Source organism: Carcharhinus amblyrhynchos, chromosome 34 (assembly GCF_965287045.1).
Source record: "Carcharhinus amblyrhynchos chromosome 34, sCarAmb.v2.hapA, whole genome shotgun sequence".
NCBI lineage: Eukaryota > Metazoa > Chordata > Chondrichthyes > Carcharhiniformes > Carcharhinidae > Carcharhinus > Carcharhinus amblyrhynchos.
In genome coordinates this window covers 6170777-6178814 of record NC_137357.1, presented here as the reverse complement: position 1 = coordinate 6178814, position 8038 = coordinate 6170777, and positions in this window count along the sequence as shown.

Sequence of the window (8038 nt, the reverse complement as noted above, 5' to 3'; positions counted from 1 at the left end):
CACCCAGAAGGTGGTGAACGTGTGGAATTCACTCCCACACAAAGTAGTTGAGGCCAAAACATGGTGTGATTTCAAGGAGCAGTTAGATGCAGCATACAAAAACAGTCAGTGCCAGAAAATCTCAGCAGGTCTGTGGGGAGAGGATAGAGCCAATGTTTCGAGTCTGGATGACCCTTCATTAGACCCAAAACATTGGCTCTATTCTTTCTCCACAGATGCTGTCAGATCTGCTGAGATTTTCCAGTATTTTCTGTTTTTGTTTTAGATTCCAGCATCAGCAGTATTTTGCTTTTATTTTAGTTAGATTGAGCTCTTGGGGCAAAAGGGATCAAGGGATATGGGGAGGAATCAGGATATTGAACTTGATCAGCCATGATCAGAATGAATGGCGGAGCAGGCTTGAGGGGCCAAATGGCCTCCTGCTTGTAGTTTCTATGTTTCCTTGTGAGCAAGAGACAGCATTTGTTACCCATCCCTAATTGCCCTTGAAAAAGAGACGTTATCAAATCCATTGCATGGAATTGAGCGCTCTGTCTCCTGAGGATGTCTCCTTCGTGCAGCGTGGTGGCACACTGGTTAGCACTGCTGCCTCACAATGCCAGGGACCTGGGTTGAATTCCCAACTTGGGTCACTGTCTGTCTGGAGTCTGAATGTTCTCCCCTTGTCTGCGTGAATTTCCTCCTGATGTTCCAATTTACTCCCACAGTCCAAAAGATGTGCAGATTAGATGTGCAGGTGGATTGACCATTCGAAATTCTCCGTCGGCGTACCCCAACAGGTGCCGGAGTGTCGCGACTAGGGGATTTCCACCGTAACTTCATTGCAGTATTAATGTAAGCCTACTTGCGACATTAATAAATAAACTTTCAACTTCAATTCACTCACTTTAAGAAAGTGATGGTGAGCTGCTTTCTTGAAGTGCTGCAGTCCCTGAGATGTAGGTACACCCCACCCCGTGCTCTCAGTGAAGGACAAACTCAGATGAATTGCTGTGGCAGCCAGAGATCTGAAATGAAAAACACAAAATTACGAAAACATTCAGTAGGTCTGGCAGCATCTGTGGAGTGAGAAACAGAGGTAATGTTTCAAATCGAAATACGAGCTTCTCCCCCTCCCCAGTTGAATGGACACTCCACCCACCTCCTGTACTCTCCTCCTTCTCGCTCTTGATCGAGAACTATTGGAGCAACATTGGCCATCTTAATTCCTCTGCTGTTTTCACCCCCTTGAACCTGCCTCCCTCTGAACTTGCTACACTCTGCTCCCACAAATCCGACCCCGACATTGTAATCAAACTCAAAAGGGAAAATGCTGGAAAAATCACAGCAGGTCTGGCAGCACCTGTAAGGAGAGAAAAAAGAGCTGAGGTTTCGAGTCCAGATGACCCTTAGTCAAAGCCGTGATTTTCCAGCATTTTCTCTTTGGGGGTTTCAGACTCCAGCATCCGCAGTAATTTGCTTTTATTCAGTTGTGATCAAACTATTGACCGCTTGTGGTTTTTCTGATAGCCACCTTACTGAGGGTGTGCACCAACTCTCAGATACTTCCTCCTACCTGCCTCCGGACCCTGACTCCACCATTGAACATCAAGTCATTGCTTCCAAGACCATGAACCCATTGTGGGAAAAACCCATCTGGTGCACGAATGTCCTTTAGGGAAGGAAATCTGCCGTCCTGCCCGGTCTGGCCAACATGTGACTCCAGAGCCACAGCAATGTGGGTGACTGCCATTGATCTCTGCTAGATCTTCAAGGTCTCCAACATTGCAGATCCCCAAGTCCTGCACAGCCTGCTTCGACCTCCTTCCCAAAATCCACAAACAGGACTCTCCAGGAAGATCCCTCACGTCCACTTCTTTTTTTCATTCATTCGAGGGACATGGGCATTTATTGTCCATTCCTCGTCACCCTGAACTAGGCCATTTCAGAGGAAAGTTGAAATGGGAGCACCTGGCGGAAACACATGAAATTACAAAATCCAAGTTCATTAATTTAGCTAATCAGCATATCGTTACAAGATGACTTTCTCATTAGAACTTGGAAATTGTCTTTGGGAATAGGTGATGAACATTGTAGATTTCAGATAGGTAAGCAAACAATGTACAAACTCCACACAGAGTCAGGCAAGGCCGGAATTGAACCTGGGTTCCTAACACTGTGAGGCAGCAGTGCTAATCACTGTGCCACCAGTTGGGGCTAAAGAAAGACCAGGCTTTTGCTTATCAATCAGGGGTTACCTGAGGTTAGAAAGAACATTGGAGTTTAGTGTTAAACTGGGCACAGAAGCTGGACAGAAGAAGGGGGCCGCTAAGGAAAAAACAGATTTCCCAAAAAGAATAAAAGAAAATCCAGAAACCAGGGCGTTGGGGAGAAAACGTAATGGCCAGGATTCTCCCCAAGAAAAGCTAGGTGCCCAACGTGTGGGAAAATGGGAGTGTTCCCAGTCCGTTTTTGGGGTGTATTTACTAGAGTGAATCTCCGACACTCTGAGCATTGCAGAGTGCCTCAATGTAATTCCCTCTGGTAAGCAGGGGGCAGGGACTGTTCCTGCTGGAGAGGTCAGCAGCATAGCTGTCAGCACTGAGATCGCGCATGTGCAATTGCCCACCTCACCAGCCCATTCCCGGTCTCCCAATTGCTGGCCAGCCTCGCAACCCTCTTAATCGCTGATCTCCCAGACTTCACCTAGCCAACTGTTATGTTCCCCCCACCCCCCTCAGCCAGCTCCGATCTCCTCGACCCCTCCTCATCCTACTCCAGCGACCAACACTGGCCCTTCCCCAATCCTGATGGATATCCCCAATCACCCCCTCCCTCCCTCCCTCTCCCACCAATCCCAATGCAGAGTGGCAATGGGTCCCCACCCCCTCACCAATTGCCCCCCTCTGACCCTGTTTGATGCCTGGTGGGCAGTGCCAGTGTGCTCCATGGGCAGTGCCTGTGTGCCAGCCTTGCAATGCCCAAGGGGTACCCCCATTATTGCCTCCGACCTTCCGGGGGAGTGGGGAGGCCTCAATTCCCTCCAGGATCAGGACGTTCCCTATGTGTGTGTGTGTGTGGGAAGCAGTCGCAAATTCTGCTGGAGGGAACCAGTCGCTGTGGGTGTTGGGGAGGAGGCATTAGTGGGCCTGCTATTGGTATAGAAATGAAGATTTTCGGTGCAGAGCTGATTGTGCTAAAAAGAAAGCAGCACTTCAAGAGATTGGTCCCGACTTTCCGAAATGCCAACCTCGACCAGCACCAGTTTGCCTACCATGCAAACAAGTCAATAGGAGATGCTATTTCCACTACTCTTCACTGCACTCTGACCCATTTGGAAGGCAAAGACACCAATGTGAGAATGTAGTTCATTGGCTACAGTTTAGCATTTAACACCATCATCCCCACTAAGTTTGTTCATAAACTCCATACCCTGGGAGTCAACACCCCCACCCCACAACTGGACCCTGGACTTCGTAATTAGCAGTCCCCAGTCTGCTGGATCACCTCCTCCAACCTAACCCTGGGCACCAGGGCTCCACAAGGATGTGTGCTGAGCCCCATTCTCTACTCCCTCTTCACCTGTGACTGTGTGCCTGTCTGTGACACCAATACCAGCGTCAAGTTCGCGGACGACACTACAGTGGTCGGCTTAATCACACACAACAACAAGTCAGCGTACAGGGAGGAGGTCCAACATCTAATGATGGAAACAACTTGGCCCTCAACACTGAGACGACCAAAGAACTCATTGTGGACTTCAGAAAGTCCAGAGACAGCGCACACATACTCCCGGTTACATCAATGGGTGGAAAAGTTGGTCACCAAAAGGGGGACTTGGGTTTGAACCGAGAACCTCTGGATCTGCAGCCAAATGCTCTACCACTGAGCTATACCCCTCAGTTACAAAGATCCTTTGACAAAGCGTTAGCTGGACTCGGAACGCCAGCTGTTTTCTCTCCTTACAGATGCTGAGATTTTCCAGCATTTTCTCTTTTGGTTTCAGATTCCAGCATTCACAGCAATTTGCTTTCATTTTGATGGGTGCGAAGGATGTGCAGCTTCAAATTCCAGGGGGTCCGCATCACGGAGGATCTCTCATGGTCCTGGTGAAGAAGCCTCAGCGGTGCCTATTCTTCCTGAAGAGGTTATAGAGAGCCAACCTGTTCCCTCCTCCCCAGGCTTCTCTCAAACATCTACTGGTGCCCATAGCGAGCATCTTGTCGCACTGCGTCACGGTGTGGTAAGGTAACTGCTCCATTTCTGAGCGGCAAGCTTTGCAGCGGGTCGTCAAAACTGCCCAATACATCATCAGCAACCAGCTACCAGCCATCCAGGACATTTATTACAAATGCTGCCTGCGGAGGGATCTCTCAACATTACGACAGATCCCACCCACCTCAACCAGAGACTGTTTACGCTCCCCCTGCTATCTGGGAGGTGCTACAGATGCATTCAAGCTCCAATGACCAGGTTAAGGATCAGCTTCTTCCCCAGAGCTGTTACCCAGCCAATATCCGACCTTCCCCAGGCGATGGGCATTGTGCAATATGCATGTGTACACTTAATGAGTATTGGCACTATCTTATAATGATTTGCATTTGCTTATATTTTGTACCTCGGGAGACTACAAGCTCACAGGGAGACTCGCGACTGGCATAGCACCTATCACGAATCTCACTAAGGCCCCTCACTGGTATCTCCTGGCCAATATATCAGGAAAACAGTTAATTGAACAGAACACAAGCATTTGAATGACATCTGATTCGGCAAAGTTAAAGTGAAAAGCAGACAACATGCACAGCATTAATGAGGCAGCTACAGACATCAGAGGTAAATCTAAAGTTTGTTGCTGCCTTACACTGCAGCCGCTGAAGCAGTAATGTTCTCTTGGTGTGACTGGGTACCTAAGAGAGTGTGCGTGGAAGCTTGACTGCACATGACAGTCCCAATGCAGAGGAATGCTGAAAGGAGAGATTGAAATTCTGGAAATGGATCCTTGCTGAAGGTGTCTGAGAGAAAGCATCGTTAGGGAGGAGAGTCTAAGGCACCATTCTCAGAGGGTAGAGTTTGGCAACACTCGTGCTGAAATAGGAGTTCTAGTGGAACCAGTTAGCACTCAGTACCACAAGCTTCTGAGGGAATTTGACAAGAAATCCACAGAAGTTGTGATGGGTGGTATCTGCCACTTGGTTTCAGAGTGTGGTATGTTTGACTACAGTCCTGTGAGTTCACAGGGACTGTGTACTCACCAAGAACAATTTTGAAACTTGTGTTTTCCTTATAATCTGTGTACAGGTGGAAGATATGGGTGGTATGAAGGAGTATTGGATAATAGTCAATTTTTCATGTGTTACAAAATAATCTGTGACTCTGTTCATCCACTTCTCTAAACATAATAATGAAATATAATGTGCTAAACGGTTGTTTTCTTTTGTGTGTGAGACATTCACTCCCTCCCCCTCCCCTCCCTCCTTCATCCTCTTCCCCCTCGCCTCCCTCCTCTTCCCCTCCCCTCCCTCCTTCATCCTCTTCCCCCTCGCCTCCCTCCTCTTCCTCTTCCCCCTCCCCTCCCTCCTCTTCCCCCTCCCCTCCCTCCTCTTCCCCCTCCCCTCCCTCCTCTTCCCCTCCCCTCCCTCCTCTTCCCCCTCCCCTCCCTCCTCTTCCCCTCCCCTCCCTCCTTCATCCTCTTCCCCCTCGCCTCCCTCCTCTTCCCCTCCCCTCCCTCCTTCATCCTCTTCCCAATCCCCTCCCTCCTCTTCCCCTCCCCTCCCCCCTCTTCCCCCATCACCTCCCTCCACTTCCCCCATCACCTCCCTCCACTTCCCCATCACCTCCCTCCTCTTCCCCCATGACCTCCCCCCTCTTCCCCCCTCCCCTCCCCCCTCTTCCCCCCTCTTCCCCCTCCCCTCCCCCCTCATCCCCCTCCCCTCCCCTCCCCCCTCTTGCCCCTCCCCTCCTACCTCTTCCCCACTCTTCCCCTCCTCCTCATCCCCCTCCCCTCCCCTCCCTCCTCATCCCCCTCCCCTCCCCTCCCTCCTCTTCCCCCTCCCCTCCCCTCCCTCCTCTTCCCCCTCCCCTCCCCTCCCTCCTCTTCCCCCTATCTCCTCCCTCCTCTTCCCCCTCCCCTCCCCTCCCCCCTCTTCCCCCTCCCCTCCCCTCCCCCCCTCTTCCCCCTCCCCTCCCCCCTCCATCCTCTTCCACCTCCCCTCCACCTCCATCCTCTTCCCCCCTCCCCTCCATCCTCTTCTCCCTCCCCTCCCCCTCCATCCTCTTCCCCCTCCCCTCCCCCTCCATCCTCTTCCCCTTCCCCTCCCCCCCCTCCATTCTCTTACCCCTCCTCTGCTCCTCCTCCCCCAACTCCCCCTCCAACTCTCCCACCTGCCCCCTCCCCCATTCACTCCCTCCCTACCCCCCTCCCCCATTCACTCCCTCCCTAACCCCCAATGCCATTTACTCTCTGCCTCTCCTCATTCACTCTGTCCACCCCCCTCCCCCATCCCCACCCACCTCCCCCCGCCCCTCGCACCCCCCCCTCGCTCCCCCCTCCCCCCCATTCCCCCTCCCCCGTTCCCCCTCCCCCTCCTCTTCCCCCTCCCTACTCTCCCCCCATCCTCTTCCCCCTCCCTACTCTCCCCCCCATCCTCTTCCCCCTCCCCCCCATCCTCTTCCCCCTCCCCCCCATCCTCTTCCCCCTCCCCCCATCCTCTTCCCCCTCCCCCCCATCCTCTTCCCCCTCCCCCCCATCCTCTTCCCTTAAACTCCCCCCTCCTTCCTCCTTCCCCCTCCCCTCTCCCTCCCTTCCCTCCTCCCCCCTTTCCTCCCTTCCCTCCTCCCCCCTTTCCTCCCTTCCCTCCTCCCCCCTTTCCTCCCTTCCCTCTTCCCCCCTTTCCTCCCCCCTCCCTCCTCCCCCCTTTCCTCCCCCCTCCCTCCCTCTTCCCTTCCCCCCTCCTCCCTCCCGCCTTCCCCCTCCCCCTTCATCCCCCCCTCCCCCTCCCCTTCCTCCCCCTCCCCTCACCCCCTTCCCCCCTCCCCTCTCCCCTTCCCCCCCCTCCCCTTCCCCCCTCCCCCCCTCCCCTTCCCCCCTCCCCCCTCTCCCCTTCCCCCCTCACTCCCCTCTCCCCCTTCCCCCCTCACTCCCCTCTCCCCCTTCCCCCCTCACTCCCCTCTCCCCCTTCCCCCCTCACTCCCCTCTCCCCTCTCCCCCTACTCCCCCCCTCCCCCTTCCCCTACTCCCCCCTCCCCCTCCCCCCACTCCCCCTTCCCCTACTCCCCCCCTCCCCTACTCCCCCCCTCCCCTACTCCCCCCCTTCCCCTACTCCCCCCTCCCCCCCCTTCCCCTACTCCCCCCTCCCCCCCCTTCCCCTACTCCCCCCTCCCCCCCTTCCCCTACTCCCCCCCCTCCCCCCTTCCCCTACTCCCCCCCTCCCCCCCTTCCCCTACTCCCCCCCTCCCCCCCTTCCCCTACTCCCCCCTCCCCCCCTTCCCCCACTCCCCCCCTTCCCCTACTCCCCCCCTCCCCCTACTCCCCCCCCTCCCCCTCCCCCTACTCCCCCCCCTCCCCCTCCCCCTACTCCCCCTCCCCCTACTCCCCCCTCCCCCTCCCCCTACTCCCCCCCCACTCCCCCTCCCCCTACTCCCCCCTCCCCCCCCACTCCCCCTCCCCCTACTCCCCCCTCCCCCTCCCCCTACTCCCCCCTTCCCCTACTCCCCCCTCCCCCTACTCCCCACCCTCCCCCTACTCCCCCCTTCCCCTACTCCCCCTTCCCCTACTCACCCCCTTCCCTTACTCCCCCCCTCCCCCTACTCCCCTTCCCCCCCTCCTCCCCCTCCCCTCCCCCTCCCCCCCTCCCCTTCCCCCCCTCCCCCTCCCCCCCTTCCTCCCCCCACTTCCTCCCCCTCCCCCTTCCTCCCCCTCCACCCCCCTCCCCCTCCCCCTCCCCCCCTCCCCCTCCCCCCCTCCCCTCCCCCCCTCCCCCTCCCCCCCTCCCCTTCCTCCCCCTCCCCCCCCTCCCCCTTCCCCCCCCTCCCCCTTCCCCCCCCTCCCCCTTCCCCCCCC